The sequence below is a fragment of the Myotis davidii genome, unplaced genomic scaffold, assembly GCF_000327345.1.
Source record: "Myotis davidii unplaced genomic scaffold, ASM32734v1 scaffold16024, whole genome shotgun sequence".
Classification (NCBI taxonomy): domain Eukaryota; kingdom Metazoa; phylum Chordata; class Mammalia; order Chiroptera; family Vespertilionidae; genus Myotis; species Myotis davidii.
This window is the reverse complement of record NW_006294754.1, coordinates 1-416: the sequence shown is the minus strand read 5'-3', so window position 1 is coordinate 416 and position 416 is coordinate 1.

Below are 416 nucleotides of genomic sequence, written 5' to 3'. Positions count from 1 at the left end.
GGTAGTTTCCTTTATTTGGGGTTATTAATATCGTGAATATATTTGTGTTTAGTGCCTGGTACATGGTGCCTTCTTGTGTTGTATTTTGTGCCCTTAAATCAACGCAGCAGATCCAAGCAATGTGACCTCCTGAGCACATACCCTCTGCTAAGAAACAGCAGCTGTACGTGAAACCGCCCACCACCAGCCAGAAGAGCCACCACAGCTGTGCACAGCACCCACCAGAGGAGCTGCTGCCAACTGAAGAGCAGCTGCTACCGCAACTGCCTGAAGAGCAACCAGAGACCAAGGACCCACTGCCACCCAGGAGGCAGCCACTGAACAACTCAACGTGTAGATATGTCAGTGAGATAAAACATAGGAAGACAAAGAAACCCCCAAACGAAAGAGAAAGAGGACTCTCCAGAAAAGCAGCT